Source organism: Perissodus microlepis, chromosome 17, assembly GCF_051167445.1.
Source record: "Perissodus microlepis isolate ML-2025 ecotype Zambia chromosome 17, ASM5116744v1, whole genome shotgun sequence".
Classification (NCBI taxonomy): domain Eukaryota; kingdom Metazoa; phylum Chordata; class Actinopteri; order Cichliformes; family Cichlidae; genus Perissodus; species Perissodus microlepis.
This window is the reverse complement of record NC_140477.1, coordinates 11,581,292-11,608,175: the sequence shown is the minus strand read 5'-3', so window position 1 is coordinate 11,608,175 and position 26,884 is coordinate 11,581,292.

The window sequence follows — 26,884 nt, the reverse complement described above, 5'->3', positions numbered from 1 at the left end:
AAACCTTCTAAAAAACTCCACAGGTATCTGTTAAAACACGTGTTGTCTGACAGCAGGATCAAAGATCTGCATATACATGAAAAAAAACTGAAAGATCTCGACCGGGCCATTTACAAAGAGCTACGTCAGAAAACATTCTGTAAAGAAAAACATTTACTGATGTTACTGAACGACGAGGACCCAGTGTTGAGAAAACTGACGGTCGATATCATTAAAAATCACCTGATCGACACTATGCAGAATCCAGCCCTGTGTGATGCTGAAGAGGCTGAAAATTACAGGTTATCTGTGGAAACCTGTATCAAGAAGGTGGTGACACGTGTCATTAAAAATGCCAGTTCACCTTCCTCTACTGAAAAAGTTGATGCCATCACCCAACGGCTGTTCATAAAAATCTGGCCTAGACTTAAAAAAATCAAAGTTGATAATGTGATGTTCATCAGTGATATGGTTTACAGCTCTTTAATACAGAAATGGAAAGAGCCAGATGTCATACTGACATTCATGGAATTAGACCATGAATATGCAGATGATATAATTGTAAAGGTTTTCAAGGAGCATGCCATCACTGTATTGGAAAGTGAACATTTCATGACAAGCTTCTTTCTCTCTGCGGGTCATGCTGTATGGATCGCAGGCAGAAAATACTTGGTTACTGTTGTGTAAGTCCCTAAAAGTAGATTTTGTTCATCTGGACGTAACATTTTCAGTTTCAATTTATTTAACATCTAATCGAGTCATTTTAAAAACCCTTGACCGGTCGAGGCAGATGGCCGTTCCTCACTGAGCCTGGTTCTGCCGGAGTTTTCTCCCTGTTAAAAGGAAGTTTTTACTCCCCACCGTCGCCTAGTGCTTGCTCAGAGGGAATTGTCAAATTATTGGGGTTTTGTTTTGTGCCATCTAATACACAACTTATCGTATTGGGCACTCTAAATTTATTTTTAATCAATAAAAAGATCCAAAAAAGATTATATTGTGAATTCTGCATGTTTTCATTGTCACACAAATGTATACATTTTCAGCTTAGACTGAACGTGTTTGTTTGTCATTCTTTTCAAATCAAAGATTTTAGTAGCAACTATTGTATTAAAACATTGCACAGACGTTTTACTCTGATTACACAAACCTTATGTAGGAGTAGGTCACAGATAAGAGGTATTAATTTGTAAATTTGACCTCTGACCTCACAGAGATCAAATGTGACAGGATATTTGTACTGTAATTTTCAGACTATAAGGATATTTGTATGTAAACTATCATTTCATATTAAGAATCCACATCAACACGTTCTCACTCTCAAAGTGTAAAATGTTACACTAGGTGACAAATCGTCAGTATGTTACGCTTTTGGCCACCCAACATGTCCCTATGTTACTTGTTCGGAAAAATGAGGAAACATGAGAACCATTTCGAATCAATCTACACGTGTATGTTTATTTTACTGTAATTGCTTTGGAAAACACTATCTAACACGATTAGGTTATGATGCGGGTTAGGATTAAGGTTAGGGTTATGGCTGGAATACACAGCTGGAACGTGTATTACACCGGGAGCGTCATTCTATTGGATATCATCCACAATCCGGCGCGTATCAAATGGATGCGGAAGGTTACCTTTCACGTGTCTATGGGACACCTTGGAGCGCGACTAATCGTCGGTACGTTACACGTCGGGAATGAGAACGGGCTGTCCACATATATTGGTATGTAATCTACTAAATTTTGCCAATACAAACAATGGCAGTAATGAATTAATTCATCAATATAATAATTAATATATATAAATATAAAAACACATTTACAAAAAAAAAATTATTCACTGTCTACTTTAGCAGAAGGTTTTTAGCTGAAGATAGTTTAACCAGCTGTTTTGCCAACACCTTCATTTTTATCATTTATCATCATTTTAGAATATAATACATTACTGTAGATCAGGGGTCCCCAATCCCAGTCCGCGAGGGCCGGTGTCCCTGCAGGTTTTAGATCTCACCCTGGGTCAACACACCTGAATCACATGATTAGTTCGTTACCAGGCCTCTGGAGAACTTCAAGACGTGTTGAGAAGGTAATTTATCCATTTAAATCAGCTGTGGTGGATCAAGGACACATCTAAAACCTGCAGGAAACCATCCCTCTTGGACTGGGATTGGGGACCCCTGCTGTAGCTCAAACAGCATATGAAGCATTTAAATTCAGACCAACCTTATAACTGTATAACACCGATGGGGAACAATGTGTTCTGCAGAATACTCTTGATACTTTAAGAGCAATTTGCCAATAATACAGATTCATGTGTAGTAAGGTGGTTTCATTGCTACTTTTAATAAAGGAGTGCTTCTAAAAATTGAGGTGGTCATCTCCGCTTGCATTTCTGTAAAAGCCACAGCATGCCACCTTGGGTAAGAATATGTATTCTTAACATTTTGCTGTCACAGTTTAGCTGTTTTCATTTCCACTGACACATCAGCTCCTAAGACCACAATACTACTACCAAAGTACTACAAGGATCCGGAAAAAAGGACAGAGGGGGGATATAAAATATACCAAATGTTTCTTGAATTGTTAGCACAAGTGTATATGTGTATGTATCTAGTCGGGTTTATATGCAGTAGTGCTCACTTGTGTTCTTTCATTTTATTACTTAACTGTATTTCATGTAAGTCACTGATATTAAATATTGATTTTACAGAGGGGTGGTAAGAGTTTGGTTTGAGATTTTCCTGTTAATATTTGGATATTTTTCTTGCATTAACAATTTTTTGATTAGAAAAGCAGAATAAAATGTGCAAATTAGCTTAATTTATAGTTTGTTATACTCCTTCCCTCTAATAGAAATATTTCATTTCTAACTCTGAGAGTAAGTGCATAATTTAATAATAAGTATTAACACTGCACTTTAATCAACTGCACGAAGGATGTTTATTGACCCCTAAACATATTAAGAAACGTGATGATAGTTTACAGATTTTCTACTTGGTGTTTGGATTTAATTTGTTATTTATTTGAATCACTTAGACTAGATTAAAGTGGGTTTTCCTATCCCTTCTAAGAGATATTATTCATAGTATTACAGTAATTTCTCTCTCACACACACTCACTCGCATCCCACCAAGTCTGTTTCCCTTGACAACCTATCTGCTGTTCATAATTATGCAAATGATATGGATCTCTGAGCCAAAACGATGTTCATAAACAACCAACCCCTTCAACTATTCCTGTGTTTGTCTGCCTAAAGTGGCTATGATTACCGTTGGAGGTGGAGGCGTGAGTTTAATTGAATGTCACAAGTCATTTCTTTTTCCATATTTGCAAAAGGTCAGTTTTTATAGTTATAGGCAAGGATGCATGGGTGTGTAATTCGTCTTGCAAATTTAGGCCTCCCACTTATTAAGAATTAGACAGAGCTACAAATAGATTGACATCCCCTTCTCTCCACTATGTTTCATTCCTACACTCTGAAAGAATCCGCTCCTGTGAGGTCTAGTTCCGGAGCATCTACTGTAAGTGAAGTCTTTTCTGGTCCAAATATTTTATAACAACCAGCCACCCAAACTATTTTTTTCCACTCCGACTTCCATTTTCAAACAGAGCAAACAGTTCTTTCTTTCCTTCCATTTTTCCCCTCATTCGTCTATCAGTGTAATTGCCCTCTTTCCAGGAATAGAAAAGAGCTGCCACAGTCTGTCAAAGAGCCCGTGGTTAAAGTGTCCTTCAGGAGACCATTGAAACACTCTGGAGGTTAGCTTCCCCCCCCCCCCCCTGAACAGTGTGTGAAGTTGTTCACACTTCAGTTGTGTCACCCGGGTTATTCCTTTCTGTCCTTCAACTCTCCACAAGTAGCAGATTTTGTCAAAGTATACAAAAATATTTCCCTACATGCCTGAATAATAATACTCTAATTATACATTCAGGCATTCCAGCAGTGGCTGGGTAATCCATCTCTTTGATAGTACAAATATATTAAAGCAAATTAAAAAAAAAGACTGCAAATACCACTCTGGTATTGGTGCTGCAAACTTAAACATTTTGGTCAGGTGGGGAAATTTGCAGTTGTTTCATTCTCTCTGCCGTGCAGACAGCTGTGACTCACTCTAATTACATCCAGCAGTCGTTTCTTTCATCCGGCTTTGGTTCTGAAATTCACTCAATTTAATTTATCATCTAAAAGCATTTCTAAGCTGCAGCAAGGACGCCTCACTCGGTGCCAGCAGAAGCAGCCTTGAAAGTGTTTTCAGTGCTGTTCTCTCAGCTTGCTTTGTCCACCGCTATCCTCCTTTTCTTTTTCCTCAGCCATCTTTTTTTCTGTGCTGCTGCCCTGTCTCGTCAGTCGACCATCTCATCTTTGCTTATAGATTCAGAGAAAAGGTGTGTGTTCCCTGAAATATTCAGATTCATTTATGCGCAACATGAAGGCAGAAATGTTATGATATTGGCCGATTAATGAGACGCTCGCACATTTCTGCCAAAGGAGCGTCCTGCTTTTTTGTGTGTCTGTGTGTGCATATTTGTTTTCGTCCCTCGTTGTTTTTCATTTATTCAGTCTGTCACCAAGCTTTAATGCCAACCCACTGTGCTGGAGGCAGTACAGCCTTTCTCACTTTGTAAACTCCTTTTAATACTAAGTGATGTGAAAATATTGGATGCATATTATAGTCCCATGTGGCTCCAGTCACAGTCAGTCTGTTTAATTGCTGTGATTTGACATTTACTTGCAATGTTTTTAACTTTCAGTGTACAGTATGTGTCTTTGGAGGGCAGGGGGTAGTAACACGGAGCTCCCACACGTTGCATAAGCCGGTATTTGTGAAGGAAAGAAGCCTTCACCCTTACTCTCGCTGCAAATTATCTCATCTCTGTCATTAGCCAATCTTGTAAGTCGGCCTCCCTGCCAAGCTTGCTGCTAAAATGCTAATGAGGCCCATGCCTCACAATTACAAAACGCACGCACAAATGCAGAAACACACACCTCCTCTATGTCACCCACTAGGGGTCAAAACAACCCCCATGTCGAGTCTAATTAAATGAATGGACAGGCTTCACTTTGGGTGCTGTTAATCTAAGGCATTATGTTAGATTTAATAAGACTTTAATTGGACTGAGCTTGTGCAACAGTAGCAGAATAGAAGGGAAAGAATGAGGGGTGAGGGAGCTGAGAGCTATTGGTTGGTCAGTTCACCACTCTGGTCTGAATTGATTGGCTGAGGCAAAAAATAGCACTCACTCACTTGAAAAGAAGGTGGGGGGGGTCTTAAAATTAAAGCAACTACTAATTAAAGTACCCTAACCCTGCATTGTTTCTATTGGCCAGCTTAAGGTGACTTCTCTGACTGGACTTATAAAGGCCTGTGAGAAAATCACCCTACATCTCAGTTCATTTATGGCCTCAGTGTACTCTTTCCTTCAAGTCCTATTTATCAAAGCAATGCATTCATTTTGATGTTGACATTTCTCTTCTCTGTGTGTGTGTGTGTGTGTGTGTGTGTGTGCGCATGCGTGCGTGTGTGTTTCAGTCCATCTATCTTCACCAATCTCAATGACACTTCATCCAGTCTATTTTAAATCTCTATCTCTCATGTAATATTAAATCTGAGATTGGTTTGGAGATGGTCTCATTTTTTTTGTTTTTGTTTTTTTCCTCTGTTGCTATACAACAGTAGGTGACAAATGACTTCCTTGTTACTAGGCAAATATATATCCTTGTGTGATAATGCCACGGTCATTTACATACATTGTAGTCACAGGACGAAGATATGAACCAAATAGAAAGAAACCTTTTTACAAAGTGGAACAAAAGGCCATAATATTAGTAGAAAACAGCAAAAAGTTATCTGGTTTGCATGTCTTTGAACACAGGCGGCTTACAACAAGAGATGATAAAGTGAAGTAAGCAACTGTCAGTCCACAACAAAAAGAGATGCCTCAGTTGGCAAGCCCCTGGAAAAGTCCACAGGACCTGCAGGAGGCAAATGACCTTCACATAAGCTTGCAGCTGGATGAGCCGACTTAGCGAGCAGTAACCTCTGCCGAGGCTTCCCCAGTGCTCCAGAAGTAGCTGCCAAGATGCTCAAACTGCTTTCTACTTTGAACAAAATGGCTGCCGAGAGTCTTGATCTGCATACTGTAACTCCCAAATTTCAGACCGGTATCATGCCGAAATCCCAGCGAATGATGACGGCCGAGCCTCCAGATGCAATGCTCAAATCCCAGATCTTCAAAGTGATAGAAAAGGGAGACACCACTGTTAAGAAAGAAAGCTTCATGACACCCATGCAGGTGTGTCATGAAGTGGAATTTAATGCAAAGGTGTGTGACAAGGACCAAAGGATTTGTGATCTAGAAAAAGATAAGGAATGCTTTAGCAGTTAAATGAACTGATTGCAACAAAAAAGAGGCGATCCTAGAAACAGCTTTAACAAAAAAAAGGGAAGCTGAATGCAGACGGAAGATCCCCTGAGTGGTTTAAAGCAGAATGCCTGGTGCCTGGTCTAAGGAGGCACAGGAAACTACAAAAATAAAGTTGCTCGGGCCCACCAGATGAAACAGATAAGTGAGCAACTACACCAGCAGGTAAAAGGAAAAGTCCTTTCTCATTTCTCAGCACAAAGTGACGACAACAACAACACCACGGAGGTGGTAATAATGGAGGTTCAGGGAGGCCAAAATAAGCAAAAAAGCCAATGGCAGCAAGTAAAGTCTCACTTACTAAAATCTCAAACTTTGCTGAAGAAGAAGCTTGACGAGAGGGATCCAACAAGAAATGAGATTGTGGACAAACTTATAAAATTACAACACATGATTGAGTAGGTATTTTTTTAAAAAAGCAGGGGAAAAGAGAAACTTCCAGCTTTTAAAAAGAATCTAATTCATTGCAAATGAATTTTATAGCACAGGTTCACAACAACAATTGTCTCAAGGCACTTTAAATCCACTATCCCACAAGCACTCTTCTGCTCCCTTATTGTTTTTCTCCACCTCCCCCGCTCTCTAAACTCCCTCTTGTTCTTCCTTCATCTCCCTCCACCCTCATTCTTATCCCTCTTCTTATATCCTTCCTTTCATCCTACCTCTTTTGCCTCTCTGTATCACTAAGGGTGAGGAATATATACTTTGGCTGTTTTCAGAGTTTCAAGCTTATGGAAGCTAGAGCTTCTCATTTATCCTTTTGTGCGAAGCATCTGAACAACAGCTGGTTGGATCACCCTGACTCCATCAAGATGACTAACTTTCACTTAGTTTTTAAATCCAGCAGCATCATCATGTTAAAAGTTAAATTTGTTCTATACTTTAGTTCAGGATCACAGTCATACAGAGCTACGTCTCACCAGCTTCAGGTGTACATATTAGTTTTACAGCAATTCATATCAAATTACAGCACCTTACCCACTTCATATTATCTGTTGTCATGATGTTGAGCTTCTGTTGAGCAATCTACTGATTTATTTTGTAATTCTCAGTCTGTTAAATCTGTTGTCACTTTTGCTTTTTGATTTAGTTTAATATGGATATTTTTTTCCAAGTGTCCTGGAAATCCTTAAAGTTGATACTATAATTAAGACCACCTTGTGATAATACTGTTTATTTTTCCATGTGAGCTTTGTCGTCTTGATCCTACTTCACCTTAAATGCATTCACCTTTTACATTCTCGGGATACTTGGGTGTTCACAGTAAGGTAGACAATAGATAAGTGTAAACAATGGCATTTTATGGCAAGTATTGCATTCACACTGCACTGCAATGCCTCATTAATGCTCCAAAATGTTTTTCAAATTACTCTGTAAGTTTACAACCGAGACAGTGTGGATAAATTTATCCCGAATCACAAAACCTCTACCTTTTTCTATTGGAGAAAGAACCTATTTTTACAGCTTGTCCTATTTTAAATTTGCGAGACTCTGCTCAAACCCTGTTTTTGTGTGTGTGTGTGTGTGTGGGGGGGGTGTTTAATTGTAAGGTACAAAATCTCAGACTTTAAGGTACAGCTCTTGTTTTGTTTTGGGTTTTTTTGTCGCTCAGAGATGGAGAGACTGAGACAAATTACATGTGACAAAGGTCCTAGTCTGGAATCAAACTGAGGACGTCACAGCCACATGATAGGTGCCTTTAGCCAGCACTGCCACCCACACAGGGGATTACTGCTGAAAAAAAAAATAGATGTGGAGACACTAAAAAAATTTCAGTTCAGCAAGGCTGGGGATGGTTGCTGACTTAATTTATGCTGATTAATCTGCAGGGCTCATAAACAAATCCCAGCGCTCAGTGACTCCTGCTTTGCTGAACAGCGGGATGATTCTCGTTAACAACACGTGTCATGTAGCCTTGTGTGTGTATGTGTGGTGTTTGCTTCTTAATTTTTCATACTGTGCGTGATGGCATAAATAGACTCACAGCCATTGAGGCTGTCGTTTCAGGGATGCACGTTGTTTTGTGTGAGACAGAAGGAGGAAAAAAAATCCTGTTTGCATGCTGTTGCCAGGTAGAGCTCCACAGAGATTTGAGTGTGTGACTGCGCATGTATGTGTGTATTTTGGAAAAATTACTATGGGGGGTTGTGTATTTCCTCTGCATGGCAAAATCATTTTGTTGACTGCGTGGAAAATCAATGGCATGTCTCTTTCTCTGCCTGCCTCTGCAGTGCCCAGAGGCGGGCCCCATCTTCCACATGGTGGCGCTCTTACTCAACCCCCGGTGTCCCTGACACTTGCTCCTGTTCTCACCTGATTGTCTCCTCTCTTCCACTTGTCTTTTCTCCACTACTATCTATCATGTCCTCTTGTGCTTCTCACTGTTTTCTCTCCTCTGTTGACAGAGGCTCAATGTCACACCATCTGCCGTGGCATGTTGCTGTGTTCGACTCTATGAGATGAAGTGTTTTATCAGTGCTGCTCCTGGCATGGATTTTGGCCTCACTTGACTTGGCTGCACTGATCCCAATGACAGGCCCGCACTCGCATATTAAAAAAAAAAAAAAAAGTATGAGCACACGAGTTGGTACAGGGTGACTTTTCTAATTTGAACACTGAGAGAAATTAATTACATTTTAGTTTAGCCAAAAACTGACGGAGAGAAGTGAGTGGGGGTGGAGTGAAAAAGAAGTGAGCGAGAGTTGGTTAATTCTGTCTGAGCTGGAAGCCTCAGCCCCCAGTCAGAACATGGGGGCTTGTCTCTTCTAGTTCCAAAGAGCGCAGTGAAATGCCCTGTGGAGGAGACGCATGGGCAGCAACCACAGGAAAGTCAGTGTGATCAGCACTCACATGCCTTGGACAGGGGCGGGGGATTTTAATAAGGGTATTCAAATGTGTTTGTGTGTGTGATTTAGATGTCTGTGTGCATGCAGTTAGAAGAGAAGCAGTCTAGATTGGCTCTGATTAAACACATATCACAAACACATATACACAGATAGCCTACACACACTGTTATTTTTAGCCACTGTCGCACTCTTTTCTCTCTTCAACCCCTGTGCTCTCACTCACTCTCTCTCCCTCTCCACTGCAAAGTGGAAGAACACTGGTTCATATGATTGTTTTTTGGACAAATGGCTCCACCGCCCATCTTCCTTTCTGTCAGGACATCACAGCTCTCCCCCCCCACACAGACACACTTCTTGCTCCAGTTGCCTGCAAGAGGTGTTAGAATGAATGATGCAAGTTCATATAGATCAGCAGACAGAGTGAAATGGAGAAAAGCAATCCATCACCCCCCATCCTTTACGTGTATCTCATTTTCTCTGTCCTGTACCGACTCTGATACACACACACCAAAGATATTGATACGTGTGTGCTTTCCAAAGCAGCCCTCATTGTTGTGAACATAGCTATTGAACATCGGCCATTAAGTATAATCAATCACGGTACTGTAACAGATACGCTCGGCCAAAGCGCAGCTTCCAGATATATGACTTTTTTTCTTGTATCTTTAGGTTGGAGTTCAGTTGCTATGTTTATTCGCATGAGTATATGCATATTTTGACCTTGTGCAGTATTGATCGACTGGTTTGTAAAGAAAACTGCAGAAAATCCCCCGGTGGCTGATCCTGTCTGTAGAGTGAATGAGGAAATTTTGCTATTTTGGTACTACTCTACCTTTTCTCGTGTAACATGATGTAAATTATAGATAAGAAACTGTATCAGGACATGGCCCTCTGATCAATGTGTTTGTGTGCTTATATATTACTAAAATTAACCGGTTCTTCAGCTTTTCAAGCACAAGCAAACATGCCTTTAGGCAAAGTATACACAGCACACAGAAAATGTTGTCCCTTTTAACTTAAAGTAATATAAATGACTCTATGAGTTATATGCAGCAAGACGTTACCCATCAAAATTAACTACTTGAAAAGCAATTTGACAGGTTTAACTTGCAAAGCAACAATATTTTCATAAATGGTTAAGAATATAGTTGTTTTGAATTGTTTTTTTCAGTTTCTTCCAACTCAAAGTGCAACTTTAAAATCATTTTTGGAATTTTACACCGCTTCAAATGCTCACCAGTCACATGGCAGCAATTTCAGTGAACCTTGATAATTGTCGGTACCAGAAGCACTGGTTTGAGGATTTCAGAAAGTCCTGATCTACTGGGATTTTCCTGCACAGCCATCTCTAGGGTTTACAGGGAAAAGGAGAAAATATCCAGGGAGCAGCAGTTCTGTGGATGAAAACCAGAATTTAGCACTAATTTAAATAATAACAAAAAAATCAAATCTGAAAGAAACACAGGAGTATAAAAAGTATACTTAAAAAAATAAATTCATTACATTGTGTCATGGTTTTATTTTTTGTTGATGTTCTGGTCTGCTATTTGTTTATTATCCATACTCTTGGAACTGGAAAGTGGTTTCTCTGAAATGTAGTCTTCCTGTTACACCACTATCACTTTTAAAAGTTTCCATAGATTAAAAATAAATAAATAAAAATGAAGTCACCCTGTAACCAAAGCCTAAACAAGCTACACTGGTATGTAGTCCTACAAATAGACTACAAAAAAACAACAAGAAAGCCTCCTTTTGCTACCTTTCATAAGCTTTACATATTCAGGTTGTAGGGAATACTATGACTTTAAAAAGTCACTGTAAATTCACTGTAGCCTGACTTAATATGTCTTGGAATTTAAACTAATAAAATAATAATGTTACGGTTAATTAGCTAAACTCCAGCATTAGCTAGCATGCTACGTTTACCTTTTAGAGTAAATTTAAATGGAAGCAGCAGCAGAGGAGGCGATTACTGGTCTGGTAATACAGTTTTAGATTATAGACACATATTTAACTGTGTACTTTATATACAGTACTTTATATAGATTTATTATGTGCATTCTATTTGACTTTTGGCTTTTACAGAAAGCTAAAATGGATTTTTTTTTCTTGCAGTTTTCATATTATTTGGTGCAAGATAAAGGGAGAGCCAATGGAAATGAGGCAGATGAGAGAGAACAAGAACAGCTCAGGTGAGTGCAGCTGGGTTTCAATTACAGTGATTTTAAGTGTGCTATATTTAAGCTGATATGCTTTTAACATCTTCTTATGGAATAGCACATTGCTTTTAAAAGCAGCTTTTATCACATGAGTGCCACTTTACCTAGAGGGCCGCAGTAAGCTGTAAAACGTGTGTTACAGGGTGTAATGTTTTTAAAAAATGGTAATTCACTCAGTTTTCGGTATTTTAAAGGAAAATATCTTTAAATATTTTTTCCAACTGAAACCTGTACTTTTCTGTAGAGAACAAGGTTGGCATTAGCTCGATAAAAGCTGTTGCAAGACTTAATTTAGGTTAGTAGTGGTATATATCAGCAGTCACAGGATTAGATGGGTTGTATCAGTGTTGGCAATTTGTACTGTGTGACCTGTGTTATTGTCTGTTAAACTATGTGTCTGTTTTGCCTTGCTGTTGCTCTATTTGTTTTTCCATTATGGTGTGTGCATTGTGCAGTGTTGCTATATGCTTCAGGCAATTAGGCGACAGCTTATCAAACTGCTAACATTATGTTGTCAATAATGTGCTAAAGTCTGGCTCGTTATTGACAGTTGGATGCATTGTATCCTGAGTGTAAAGGCTGTGTGTCCGTATGCAAATAAACTGTACAGTCGTGCATCTGTGAATTTGGAATTACCAGAACTATAGCTATTTCTCTATTGTTTGCTTATCACATATGGTCTATATTCAGAGATATAGACAGTTATTTAACATTTTCAGCAATAACTCAGTACTGGCTTCAAATAATAAATAAGTATAAGTGAATTTCCTGACTTTTAGTGAGCAGCTGTTTTTGAGACTTTCACAACAATTAAGAGGGACCATTAGGACCAGGCAGGTCCAACATCTCAACTGGGTTAAGGCCGCAACTGTAACTCTCAGTCTAAAACATGAGTTCTTCTCTTTCAAGCATTTAGCTATTGATTTACTGGTGGGTCATTGTCTTGTTTGAACCAACATTTCTTAAGATTATATGTATGAAGTGCTTACCTGACATTCTTCTCTGCAATTGATTACTAGCCATTCAGGCCCTCTAGAATCCCTCTACACCACTCAACTATCCTACGGTACTCTCCCAACCCCATGTCTTTAGCATGAACATCTGACTCCAATTAGCTTTTGGAGAAGTTGTTACCTTTTTGGTTAGTGTGGCTACATGGTGTAGTTAATACATTTGCCTTGCATGTGAAAGCTCAATTCAGGAGAGTTTGAAAGCTAGCTTGCTCCTGATGACCTGTCCCTTGGGAAATAAGGGAGCAACCTACTCTACCTAGAAGGTCAGACAACCCCCTTGTAGTCTGTGTAATCAAGCAGAAATTCTGGTATTTCCAAATAATTATCAACCTTTTTTTTCCTGCGACTGGATATCATATTTTCAAGCAACCCCTTCACCTCACATTAACCCCGTAAACCATTCTTTGTATATTGTTATTGTACTGTGTTTTTAAGCATCCTCTCTTAAGCAGAGATGTGCATACAAAAATATACTCTAGCAGTCAGTCAGAATATTGTTACATATAAGAAAGTGTGATCTCTCTGTCAGGGCATATTCTGGTTAAAAATGATTTTTATTCTTTGTACTGAGATCTTGACTCTTTATTTATTCATCTGAAAAATTCATTCTTTGCTCTCGCACATTTTAAATTCTTTGTGTGAATATAGGATGATATTAGGATGACTAAGTCAAACTCAAGTTTAATCTGAGGATCGTTTTGCAAGTCCTAATTTTTTTAAACGTGCTTCTAATTTAAATGATTAGGGATATTAAAAAAAAACATTTACCATCTGTTTTATGCAAAAATATATTTCAAACTTTATCAGGGAGTTACGTTCCAAAAATAACCCGCAATAGGTGAAATCCGTGAAGTAGCCAACTTTATTTTTTACAATTACTATGGATGTTTTAAGGCTGTAAAACCCCTCATTACACGCTTTATACACTTTTCTCAGACAGATTGACTGACAATGGTCTACAGCCAATCAGGATGCAGAACACAATGCGTTGGGAAAAAAAAAAAAAAGCAGTGTTATAGCGAGGGACCACTGTACTTTCTATTCACTGCTCAGCATAGAAACACAGAGAAAGGATGTAGCTTTCATTCTGTAATCAGCCCGTAATTTTAAACAATAATTTCTTATTGTGAATTTGAAATTTGTGAATATTTTTGTATCTGTTTCTGCCTAGAATGACCTGTAATTCTGGATGCAAAAACCCATCATCACATTTATGATTTTGTTCATTTAAATTGGTTTGTTCCTTGCACAGACCTGGCTCTTTAGCATAGTCCAAACATTTTCAATAGGGTTGAGGTGAGGATTTTGGGAAGGCCATTCCAGAAGCTTAAAGTTAGCCTTCTTTATCCATTCCAACAGAAGTTTTGATGTGTGTTTGGGACCATTGGGCCACAGTTGTGTCCAAATTTGAACTGTCTTGCTCGTGATTTAAAGTAAAGTTGAAGAATTCAGAGATAGTACAATTTGTACCAATATGACTGGCAATAGAATAGTCCAAGATTGTCATCCTACTACTACCATGCTTTACAGTTAGTACTGTGTTCTTAGGTTTAAAAGCTTCACCAATAAATCAGAAGTCATTAGCCAAAGAGCATACCCCAGGTTTTCTCAAACACCATATTAGTAAAACAGAAAATAGACAATGTTTTATTCAGGATGACCGTAAATGATCTACTAAGCTTATAAATCCAATAGCAAAGGTTTTACAGAGGTCCAGTCAGGAAGCCTTTTTCCCATAGACTTGTATAGGAACAGAATTCTTTTCACAAGCAAAGGTATCACCCCGTGGTGGCTATTAAAAATACTGCATGTTTAAAATACTTCGATGCTGGTTTCACTCTTCTGACCTGGAAACATCCATCTCTTATACTGTTGATGTTACCAAGCAAGCTAGCCATAGATGGAATTAGCTCTATAGTTCTGGACTGTGAAATGTCAAACAGTACTTAGATAATTAATCAAGTAGTAACATTTTTTGTCAGTTCATTAGAATGTCAAACATTAGACCAACTCCTTTGATTTAATGGTTAATTCTTTTAAGTCAAATTTCAAGCACGAGGCTTTTGTAGTATCAGCATGTTTCCTACAACTCCCCAACTGTTACATGCTTTTGTCGAAACCTAATTTTACGTAGTGTATATCGCCCTCTTACCAACACACACACACATACCAACATCCTTAGGGAGTCAGTTCTAAGTTTGGGGGCTGCTAAGTCGTGCCAAGAAACCCAATACCCCTCATTGTCCCTGGGACACAAGCACTTCACATATGACATTTGAAGATGGTGCTCCAAGAGCGAGGGTTACGTCATTGTCGATATTGCCACCGCTTATTCTTATCTACATAAATGTCTAGAGACAACAGTATTCTGTGTGTTATTTGAAAGTTTACTGTATTTACAGTGTTTGACGCCGAAGAGAATCAGAAGGATGGGAGTACCTTACAGTGAACTCAGACTTCCTGACTATCTGGGGTGAGGTTGACACGGCTGGCTGCAGGGAGGGTGACATTTGTCCAAAATAACCATTGGCTATTGTGCTATATCCTGTAGCTATGAGACTGTAGCCAGGTGATGCTGCTTCAGATCTGCCCTTGTCAACTAAAAGCTCAAAGGTCACATCTGCACTTGTTAAAACCTGCATGTTTGCAGTCAGCCAAAGGTCAGTTGAGTGCTTAAACAATGAATTTAAACACAGCATTTCAGCTAGACAAACAAAGTGCTTCAAAGGCACTACAAAAGTGTAGATGATAATATATGCTAATTCGGACAAATTAGCTTTAAGAGACCTAAAATGGCCTGAACTTGGCTGCTTCCATGTATTATGATAGTATTTATTGTCTGCATACCATTATGGGAATTGGGAATTTATGTAAACACACCTCTGTTGATCTGTTAGCCACAATGCCAAAATTAATAAACATGAGAAGACATGGAGCACACTGGATCAGCTCTCTATCTGCAGCCCAGCAAACCCAGCTAAAATTTCCCCACTAGTGTTATTCCAGCTATCTTTCCCATCATTCATTCTTATTCAGCTTCTCCCTTTTCCCCCTCATCTCAGTAGTGAGGAGATAAACATCATTAGACTTTGTTGGCTCCACATAATCTTACCTCATAGGGTTTGTTTATTGCTAATGGACAAAAATAAATGCATAACAAATAGCAGGCATTTTGCATCTGCAATTAAGCCTTGAGGTGAAAAATACAATTAAAAATAATTTACTCTACAGGTTCATTATATATTTGTAATGAGTGAGTTGTATAAGAGGTGTGCTTACAGCGTGATAACTAACTAAACATGAACCTCCATGCACAGTTGATTTGCTGGTATTATATGTACAATTGTAGATTTGGAAAATACTGCATAAGTAAATATGGTTCATCGAGGAAATTCCTCAAATTCAAATCACAAAGTTACTTGACATTTAATAGAAAGTCCTTAGATTAAACTAGATAAAATCCTAGATAAAACTCTTCTATAAAGGTTCTATTTTTTATAAGCCCACCATCCCATGACTCTTGGCTTTACAATTCTGAAAGCAAGCATCCTAGTTAGATGGCTGAATCACCTGAATTGACTCCTTTCAGTGTGGAGGTGTAGCAGCTCTACTCTGAGATTTTTCTAGATGACTGAGTTCTGCAACCCAACTCTGTAGGACAGCACAGCCTCCCCTCAGAGAAAGCTCATATCTTGCTTGTATGTGCGATTTCTTCTTCTTTCAGTCACTCATAACCATAGGTGAGGACAGGAATGTTGATCAGTAATTCGACAGCTTTTCTTTTCATATTCAGCTCGGACAGATGAAGTGTTCCCATTTCTGCCAGAGCTGTGCCAATCCATCTTTCAATCTCCTGCTCATCTCTTCCCTCACAAGATCCTGAGATACTTAAACGGCCCACTTGGGGCAGCAACTCACCTCTACACCCCTTTCTGGCTCAGAACCATGGCCTCAGAGTTGGAGTTACTAATTCTCATTTCCACAGCTTCACGCTTGCTCTTCACACTTTACACCTCACAACTGCCCCAATGTGAGCTTGAGGTCATTGGCTAATGAAGCCAAAAGAGCCATATTATATACTTCATGCAAAAGCAAAGAGGTGATCATGAGGCCACAGACAAGACTCTCCACCCTTTGGCAATGACTATAAATTCTTTCCATGAAAGCAATGAACAGATCAGCAACAAAAAGGCATCCCTGAGTCCAACTGTGCATGAGTCTCACTTACTGACGGCAATGCAGGCCACAGTTGTACAGGGAACGAAAGGGGCCAGACACCCCATACTCCCTAAAGGCCCTACAAGCACATCCTAATAGATGTTTGCATGCACTTGTCACATACGTAAACTAGTTGGGCAAACACCCACAAATGAAAACTATATTAAGATATATTTTAACTGACGCTTTACAAGACTTTTTCTGGAGGTTAGGGAATCCAAGACAATTTATAATATGCAACACAGAGTAATGGGTACATTGTATTGACTTATCTTTTTCCTTTTCTTTTTAATTGGTTATTTCTTGGTTTACTGCTGCATTCTTTCATGATACCAGGTTTTTTCATGCACTTGTTTGAATCTACTTTTTCAATGAAAACATCATCTTATTTAATTAGCACAATGCTGATGTTAATTAAAAATATGCCATTAGTTCTTTTAATGTATTAGCCAGCACCAGCGGAATTCTTACAAAGCTATTTTAATAATTATATTTAGAGCATATTTATAATATTATGCTTATCAATAGGCAATGTTATTACCCAACACAGTCATATATGATCAAAATAGAGTGCCTGAATAAAATAATGAATTTATTAAAATGGTAAATAAATTAATAACTAAATAAATACATACTTAAGCAATTAAGTGTACAGTTTAATTGATTACGATATGAATGAATTTTAATTTTAAAAACATGTGTAAATTATTTCACTATTTAATTAAATAATTCATTCTTCTTGCGCTGCAGTCCATTGTAAAATAATTTAAATTGTTACTGCAACTTATCAGCATGCCCTAATGTGTGGTTTAATACCCTGCACACCAAGTCAAGACAAATCGATTCCAGATAATGGATTGATCATTATCACAGTCAGTTGGTGGTATTGTGGACTTGGGGAAGCCAGGTATTACAGAATATATTTTGAAAAAAATCATACTTAATACTGTTTTAAATACTGTTTCTGTGTCATCAAATGCACTATTTTTACTTGAGGACATAGTGATGTAATCTTAAGATATCTGGATACCTTTCCTTGGAAGGTAAATATGGTGTGATGTTTGGGTATATTTCAATGTTTTATTTGTTTGCAAGCAAGATTTGGCTACTCTATCCCAAGCACTGTCTGTTTTAAGTTTTGGAAGTCTACTAGAATTTTTGTTTTGTTTTGTTTTTCTTTAATGAGCATTTATACATATATCACATTTTTAAGAGAGATCTACTGAACATTTTTTGATTAATCAGTAATATTTAACTCAGTATATTGGGATACAATTTTTCTTGCCAAGTATCTTCCCACTATGCAAATTTATACATGTAAAAGAATAGGTTACTGTACAAAAATATACAAAGGAGTATTAGGACCACACTAAGGAAACAAAATATATAAAGTCGGAATTTTGAGATTAAAGTACAAAATGCTTTGTTTAGAAGAGTTAGTGAAACTGATTGATCAGCCGTCTTGTGATACAACATACATCCTCCTAACTGCACAAGGCTGTAACCAATGCCTCTTTCCATTACAAATTATTTCCTTATGTACAATCCACTCTTCCAAGTTTGTTTTTCCGTATGATCAGACACAGCCTTCTGTACCATCTTTACAACATCCTAAAAAATGCTCAGCTCAAGCTTCTGTTACAGTGGCTGCATCTTTTATTTATAGTCGGTGGGTTATAATAGTTCCTCGGTTTGAAAGGACTATTTGCCTGCCAGGGGATGTGATGGTCCGTCTGACTGTTTGGGACAGAGTCTCCCGTAACGGAAGCCTCAGTGTCTAAATGAGTGTTTCGATGTGGAAGGATGGCGTTCTGTGCTGTTGATAGAATCAAAAACACTCAACTGCCTACTGAGACAAACAAATAGGCAAATAAGGCACTTGTGAGTCATTGTTCACTTGATGACAGAAAACAATGGCAGCATGTAATCATGGATCAATTTGTGTTTACTAGAAAGTAGGACGGAGGACGAAAATACAGCTTCTTAAAATTTGTCACATACCCGGTGTGAGCACCTGTCAATCAGTGCCAGAGTGGTGCTGTTACCATGGCGACGGTACACTTATTTTGAATAGCCCATTCCATCATTTTCTTGTAAAGCAATACTTCTATTTTTATTTTGTTGCCTGGCATCTGCAATTTTCAGTGGCGTCAGAATTTTGATGCCACCAAATTCACTTCCAGACAATTTTTCCATAGTAATTACAGACGAGACAACAACCCACGATTATAAAAAACACGACTTTAGAGTAGAGAGAAGAAAAAAAGACATGCTTGTGGTTAAGCCTTCTCTTGACCAACACAAAGTTTTTCTGTATCTAAATACATGTCCTATTTATGTCACTTGATATGCTGTTGTTTGTTCTCTTTCGAAGGGAAAAAACAGGCAGCAGTAGTTAAATCTAATATATGTTAGCCTAAAGCATACTGTAAAAGACTGCTCCATACTGGTTTCTGAGTAACAACGGTTTATTTTGTCTTCATTTGCAAAGATACGCACACCAGTGTATCCATGTACAGCACCAATAAAGCAGGATCACAGAACTCTGTTGGGTTTTTTTCCATCTTTTTTTTTTAATCTGTCATGCGCGTCATGTCCTTCAGCATATCCACTTATGAATTTCCATGCAGATGACAGACACTTTGTGAAAAACCTCCCCAAGGGAGACTTGTTTGCTGAAACTCGACGTTGTGAGCTGACTAAATGCCCTTGAAACAGAAAGAAGTCAACACTGGTTTGTATTCACATATGGGATATTCACCTGGATTAACCCAGGTGGATTATTAAAAAAAAAAACAAAGAAAAAAAACATGAACACACAATTGCTGCATTCCCTTTAAAGGAGACTGAATGTGTTGCATTAAGGCTAAAGCTTTACAAAGACCTCTGTTGAAAAGGCAGTGCATAATCGAGTGACGGCAGCAGAGCCTAAAAAAGAAGCTCGCTTTATTATTTGCCAAGGTAGCATCTTTTCATCGTGGAAGAGAAGCAGTATGCCCTCCAGAGGGTCAGGACTAATATGCTGCTCAATCTTTATTAGGAAAATAGCTTTCACTCATTCTCTGAATGCCAGGGTCATGATAAAGCGTGGTTTGAATAAATGCAAGAAGCCTGATTTACTGTCCTAAATTCAGGCATATGGTACTTTCAAAAGGCATACAATGCCTTATGCTGCAGGAAGTCTTTGGCCTCCCTAAGGAATGTAATTCTAAACCCTTCCAACTCTCCTGAATGTGCCTCACAAAAACAGCATCACTTTCAAAGTGTCCCTTTCTTTCTTTGTGATATGTTGTAACTTTTAAATCAAAAGGCAAAATCAATGGACATTTTTCCTTGATTGGCATAAAAGCCAGTGCTGATATAACAAAACCAGCTTTCTGCTCATCATTCAGCTCCCAAATCAATTTAATGCTGTCTTACATGTGATTCAGTGCTGGCTTCACTGAATATTGCGTGCTATCCGTGGGAAACAAAGCGCCCCTCTGAGGAAGCATCCCCCTTTGTCTCTAAAGGCATTATCTCAAGTGAAGTTACAAATACATTTGGGTATGTATACTAGACACACACACTTGCACAACTGCAATTAATCTTTCAAGATTGCAAGTGTAGTCTGGAGGCTTGCCTCCCAAGAGAGCGCCACACTTATTAAAGAACAGAAAAGAGAATAGTTTCATCTCAGAGGGAGATGACAAAATCTCACTACAGACATGAACATTCACACAGCAACAAGCACTTACCCCCAATTTCACTTTTTAATCATCTTCCTCATTACCATATGCAAATAAGCAGCATGTATTAACATCTGCGGTGGCTAATGACTGGGCTGTTTAGAAAGATTGGTTTGGATTGAACTCACAGCGCTCCGCTTGCTCGGGGATCTGTAGGACAGTCAGCTGAGTCCATGGGGAGTATTGTTGGAAAAGATGGATTACAGTTTTTTTATAAGCATGATTATTTTCTCATACTGCTTAGAGAGATATCGCAGTGAATACTGTGAAGTGACGGATAGAATCATATCATGCACTTCTCCTCAATAAAAGCCAGTAAGGAGTGGATCATCTTAAACAGATTTGGATAAATAAATCAATAAATCCTTGGTTTTAAGCCCCATTTCCTTCTTTTTTTTCCTTCCCCTAAAAAATGATTGATGAGTGTTGTCATATAGAGTTGTCCTTTAGTTTCTAGGTTGTGACAGGTTTTTTTTTTTTTTTTTTTTTGGGGGGGGGGGTGTCTGTTGGGTTTAGATCAGGTGACAGAACCAGTGACGAATGTCCCAGTTAGTTTTTTTTATTTTTGCTTTGAGAAACTCCTGGGTTTCTTTTGCACAATGCTTTAGGTCCACTTGCACTGTGAAGCACCCTCGATTGAGTTTTGCAGATCTGACTGACAATGAGTATACTGCTTATGACTAAGATGCCAAATTACAGTTATTTACTTGCATTCCTAAACAGATAAAATTAGTTTTAGTGGTTAAATGTCATGCTTGGTCGATGCTTCAAGTCCAGTGTGGCCCAACGTTGTGGATAAAAAGGTGAATTCAGTTCAGTGAGTTTAGAATTTTTTTGATTTACACAAGACTTATTTATAAGATATATTTGTGTTTTCCTTACACAAACACAACTAACAAATATATGAGTCATTTAAATGAGAGAAAAAGAAAAGCGAAACAACATGCCTTTTATATACTTTGTAAGCGTTGAAATGTTTATGTGTAAAATCTAATGTGCAGGGTTAAACACTGCCCATACAGATAATGCACGTGTATTTAACACATCCCGGCTTAATGCAACATAAAGTAACCTGCAGGTACTCTCCCCGGTGACAGTGCCGGTTTGTTGGTGCTGTTGATCCAGACTGAAATGCATTAACTATAGCCATTTTTCCAGGCATTTATGTGCTCCACTTTAGTGATGTGACCATTCCCAAAATGTTCACATTTTTTTTATCTTCATATTACAGAAAAATGTATGTCAGCCACTATTCAGTGCATATCTGTTTCCTAAAGTTAGCCTTCTTTATGTCAATTGATAAATTAACATCAAAGTATCACTTTAATGTTAATTTATCAACAAGTGCCCAACTCAATTCTAAGAAAAAATGTAGAGTGATTAGAGAAAAATGCTTAACATAAGTTAGCTGTTTCAACCTCAATCTAGCAGATGCCTTTTAGTCAACAGAACTTCAGTAAAGGTTCTGCAATTTTATTTAAATATGAGAGATTCATACAATAATTTTTTTTTTTCACACAAAAACTATTCTTCTGATTTTCTACATGATGCATTTTAGATATGAAGTAGTGCCATTAAGCTGTAAACCGTTGACTGCGCAACAATTTACCGATCAATAAATTGACTAAACGTTTTAGCATCAGTGCATTGTTGTTCATCTTGCTGCTGAGAGCATTTGATACACTTTATTTTAAATTTCTCTCCATTCATTTCAGGGCTGGGGTGTTTGGATGGGGTATCCGAGTCTTGTGTAGCATTAAAATCCTTAAATAAAAATTCAGCACATAAGCACCATTCAAAACATCTATTGTTGATCTACTTTGCATTTCTGCCAGATATATAAAAGCCGCTTAAGGGCTCTAAAGGTGTAGCTGCTCTTTTTTTGTGAATCCACACACTAAAATTTGCATGTCTGAGTGCAGGCAGTATAGATGAGTCTATTCAAACCAATTGAGCTTGTGTTAAGTGTCTCCCCATGCTGATCTAATCTCCAAAGTCTTCTGTGACTTATGCATTAAGACAGATTAACTGTAACCAGAAGTTTCTGCCCACTCTGCTGTAGCCTGGTAGTTCAGGGTAAACCCTTTCTATTGGTAGCAAAACCTAATATTAAAAAAAATTCTCAGACTTAAGTGTCAGTGAGAGAGGAGTGTCTAAAGACTGGTGAGCAGTGGAGATCATAACCCTGTCATAGTTGCACTCTGTTGAATGTCAGTGTCTGCGTTCGTTTGCTCTATTTTCCACTATTCATCAAGGGAGTTGCTCCATATTTTATTCTTAGTATTTATTCTCTGCAGGCCCCACCAATGATGTTCTTGATGTGAGAATACCAAAGGTTCATGGTTCATCCACCACACACACACACATCGATCGCAGACCACCCACCATCTATACCCCACCTGTCCTTTAATGTCTTTAGACTGAAAATTCCCCATTACATAGAAATCTGTAGTAGTTTCCCATGTACGTCATAGCCATGCATGCCTAGATCCTATGCTGCATACGGCTAAACTCTGCCTACATCTTTCTTACATAAAGAAATGCACTCATACTTGATTCACCCCCTGATGTGTGCTGCAGGCCTGTGAAGTGAGTCCATGCCAAGAAATCTCCTGCATCCATTGATTTCAGCGATCTATTTCTCTTTCTAGCTCATCCCCACCACGGAGTGCACCACTATTTCCCCCACAGTGTCGTGGTGACATGTAAAGACACATGCGGCGTGGCTGACGTTGTTCTAGACAGATTACCAGTCCTGAAATAGATCAACCTTTTTGTCTTTCTCTCCTCTGTTACTCCTCCATTCCAATTTGTCAACCGTATCCATCTCTCTATCTGACTGCCACACTGTGTTTTCCCTATCAAATAAGATGGATTACATCAATGCTGGATGAGATTGTGTGGAATTATGGATTTGTATCAAAGGTCAGCTGTCTTATGTCTTCAAGGATTAAATGGAGTATCAAAGGTCTGTGGGGCAACACTGCGTCCGTTAAAAGCAACAGCACTGTAAATTTGACCCAGACTGTCCTGTTACATTTGATCCACAGAGACCCCACGCTTGTAGAAGCCTCTTTAGCTATTTTCACACATCAGCTCGGGAAAATGTCGAGAGAATCCAGTTGGGACATTATCTAAATTTGTTCTTTCTTACATGTAGCACACAGCAACAGATCGCTAACCGTTGGCTGTTTTGTTTTACTTCCTTCATCATTTGGTTTAGGGAAAGCATGCAGGAGGCAGGAAACAGGATAACTAATTACTATCTGTAAATTCAAAGTACTGCTACCTGGTCTGTTCTTATATCTGTACATCACTGACTTTGTACTAGGGTACAGATCATTTAACACCCAATCAAACTGAGTAGAGCCTAAAAAATGTAAAAATGGCTTTATATATCTTTAACACAAGGTCTTATTTGAGATAGATTTCTATTTCTTTCTGGACTTTACGCATTATCACTGTAGCAATTTAGTGTTGCTGATTTAGACAAAATTCCCAAAAATTGTGCAACAGCCTTGGCATGTGGTAGAGCAGAGGAGTATACTAGAGTATACAATGCTGGTTATATGTTAAACAAGGTTTTCTGATTCAGGCTCTCTGCGCCGTCACATAAAAAGAGATGTTTCAGACATCGTTCATGTTAATTTTCTGCAGCACAAAATGATCCCTGTGAGTGCCGCCTACTCAAATCACAAACATTATCAGATGTGTCAAATAAGACGCAAAATTAATCGTGCAGAAAACTGCTAATCTTGGAATTTAGCGTACAGAGCTTTAAAATAAATATTTTAAATTGAGTTAATTATTTTAATGCTGAGCTTGCTCTCAGTGCTGCTCTTTTATTCTAATATGACATTAAAGGTTACTGTCCCATAGCTAATAAAGGAAAGCTGGAAATTGCTTTCGTTTGTCAGTGGATGAAGTTAAATTAATTTCAATGATTGAACAGAAATTCTTGGTGTGTTTTTGTATTCTAGTGGCTGCACTTCTAGTGGCTGCACTTCTAGCAGCGAAAACAAAACTTATTATGGATTAGAGAAAAGTATTTAAAAAGCATTTAGACATTTTATGCATCAACACTGAAATGCAGGTAAATTCCAGTGAGAATGCAGTAGGTAATTTGTGCTGCTAATTTTACAGCTAAGCATCATTTGTGATTTTAGCCAGCTGCACATATAAAGAGTATTCCCTCAACAGATAGTCTGTCTTGCTTTTAAAACAAACTCTAAATAAAGGAATTTGCAAAAACATGGTACTTCCAACCAATTTTAAACCAAAACTCTGAATATAACCTGCTCCTGACTAGGTTATGTGTTCAGTATAAGTTACCATAGCAATTTATCAAGGTAAAAAAGAGAGCCACCTTTGTGGCACAAAAAATTCAAACTTCTAGTACATCGTTATGCATCAGCAGGAGAGATAAGGTTTCATGGAGGTAGCGAACAGCAAACAGTCAGCATTTTGGAGGCATTTTATGCCTGGTATGACAGCATTTCATTGTTTGACAAAGTTTTTTGGTAAAGTGTAAAGTGTCATCAAGTGCGATGACGCGACTGAAAAGCTCTGACGATGCTTTCCTTGTCAGCTTCTCCTCTCGCTAGCACACTCTTCCTCTCATTATTATTTTCAGTAACACTCGTTGAGAAGTTTTTATTGCCCTTATGGGAACTTAAGCAACTTAATATATCACTTCACCTGTCAACTCCACGCTACAAGTGCTGTGTGTGTATGTGTGCGTGTGTGTGTGCATGTGGTGTGTGTGTGCGTGTGTGTGTGTGTGTCTGTACTCACAATGAAAGCAGGAAAAGGAGAAAGTATTGCAATTATAAATGAAAGCATTACTCAGTAGTCTCTGAGCTATAATGAGACTATTGTAGATAAATTAGCTGAAAGATTCCTTCTCTCTTATTCAGAGTGAGGAATGTGGCTCATTAACTTAGTAATGGTTTAGGACTACTACTCTATATGGCATATATTGGCGTTTACCCAAAGCCAAGATATCGGTGTCTTACGGGAACAGTAAAAACTTGGATGGATGCCTTAGTAACTGTAATTTAATTGTAAACTGAGTCTCTTGCTTGGGCTTGTTAATCAAGCTGCACAGCAGTGCAAACTGTAATTAAAAGCAAAATTAATTATTTAATTTTGTGAATCATTGTTTCATGTAATCAGCAAAAACATAAAACAGTTGCACTTTCATTTTTCCTTACATTTTCCGTAAATTTGAAGCTGCTATACAATAATAATAATAATAATATATAATAAAGGGGCAAAGAGGATTTCAGGAAACAGCTATGTTGATAACAACTACTCTGTCCTTTTGAGTTTATCAAAATGTAGATATGATAGATTTACAAATATGTGTGATTGGACAAACATCTATAAAACCTTTTGGTAGCACTTTATAATATCGTCATAACTAAGGGTGTAATTACCCTAGAATTAAAGATCATTTCAACTACTTTCTAACTATATTTATCTACAAGTGCTTCCTGGTAGATACCCTTGAATAAGGGCATAATAATGCAAGCTTTCACAAAAATGGCACTGCTTAAATAATTACAGTATAATTATTTCTTTATAACTATTACTTCTTTCTTTCCTATAAAATGTTGAATTATTACTCCATTATTTAGTGCAGCTACCATAGCATTTTACCAATTCAAAGTGATTTTCAATTGTGGGCCACATACGTGCACTTTAACTTTACGTCAACTGAACTGGTGAAACTCTGTCCTATCGTAAGAAGTAAATGTGTAAAATTACAGAAATCTATAATTTAATTACTTTCTTGTGCTCTTAATGGCCATTGGGGAGCTCTTTATTAGCAGGATAACCTGTAAATTGGCTGGATTGGAGCCTTTGTCAGGTCTGATTCTGGTCCCTGGATCTTATATTTGATTTAATTTAACCCATCTCGGAATGTGAAATGGGTATCCCCTTATACCAGCTCAAGAAGAGTAGAGAGAACATGAAAGAATATGACAGCGGATGAAAGAAGAAAGTGTTTCAATAGAGAGGCATAAAATCCTAAAAGATGGAGACCGAGCTGAAGCTGAAGTGCTCGAAGCTCTGGCACTGGGCATTGCCAGCTCTTAAACACCGCTTCCATACACCCCCACTTCGTCCAGGAAAACTAATTACCAACACGTCAGATCTCCAGCTAGCTGCAGCTCCTGCCTTAGCTAATGTAACACCCTGTCTGTATTGCAGAACAATGTAAGAAGACGTGTCACTTCCTGACATCATACACGTGTGAAAGGAAAGCATTGCCTGTCACGCTCATTCCGCCGCAGTTTTGAGAGAAATTCGTTTATTGCGTGACATTTAATTGAGTCAAAACATGTGCGCTCACCCTTTTGTTCACTGCAATTCCTGACTGACATCCTGAAAGTAGAGAGTGGAGAGATTGTCTTATGTAATGCTAAAATGGATGCGTGCAAAGCAAGTATCAGT